Genomic DNA, 1102 nt, shown 5'->3' with positions numbered 1-1102 from the left:
TTAACCTTTCCCTGGATTTTGAAGCTTTCACTGTAGAGGGAAGATGTAGTATTTAGGTGCCAGTAGGATTCACAATCCATTTCATTTTTATTTTTGTGTTGTAGTCTGTTGTTTGAGATTATAATAGTATTAAAATCTTTAAAATAAACCTCTAAAAGATACCATTGTGGACCTCCACTAATTTTTTTCCTGTCCAATGACGAGGCCCCCTTGTTAATACTAAAAGCCTCAATGTGATGGCAAATCAATATGCTGTGCCCTTCTTTAACCTAGAGCTGAGAACTGTATCCAAACAAAGCTACTTGGATTCCCCTCTGACTTTAAATCTTATGCAATGTGATGTAAGAATGGGTGCTGGATAGTCTCTGCTTGTCTCTACAGTTCCACGCTTCAGCCGTCTACCCTACTTCAGCCCTACTTTGGTGCCTTGGAAGCTCATCTTTATGAGCTACTTCAGCTAGGTCATTTGACCTCTTATTAGACTTTGCATTTGGCTTTGGCCAATAGAAGGCACTGGCAGAAGACCAGAAGGTGAAAGAAAAGTGGACTTGGGATATTTATTTACTTTCCTCCTTCCCTGCTGAGCACTATGAGTTGGCTCTTTGCTGCTACTTAAACCTGAGTTTGTTATAACATCCCTAAAAATTAATAATGACTTTCCAGTCTAGGACCACCATAGAATGGAAACCTTAATTACAGCTCTTGGAAAATCAATATGAGTTGAATACTGTCTGGAAGAAAGAAAAAACAAACACTAAAACCAATTTTTTTCTAAAGGGTTGAATTTCAGAAAAATCAGAATTCATTTGTAGCCTCTCTCTTTTCTTGACAAAAATTATTTTCTATTCAAAAATTATTGTATTTCCTCCTTTATATATATATTTTTAACTTTTTCTTTTATTGGGATATGATTAACATGACATAAAATTAATCTATTTAAAGTATACAATTCAATAGTCTTAGGTATATTTACAGAATTATAAAATCATTACCATAATCTAATTTCAGAAAATTTTCATCACTCCAAAAATGAACCCTCTTTGGGTTTCCCAGGCAGTATCACCACGGAAGTAGATTGCCCCACCTTCCTTCCGAGGAGTGG

This window comes from Orycteropus afer, unplaced genomic scaffold, assembly GCF_000298275.1.
Source record: "Orycteropus afer afer isolate SDZICR_OR568_19922 unplaced genomic scaffold, OryAfe1.0 scaffold00078, whole genome shotgun sequence".
In the NCBI taxonomy this organism is placed as follows: domain Eukaryota; kingdom Metazoa; phylum Chordata; class Mammalia; order Tubulidentata; family Orycteropodidae; genus Orycteropus; species Orycteropus afer.
This window is presented reverse-complemented; position numbering follows the sequence as displayed.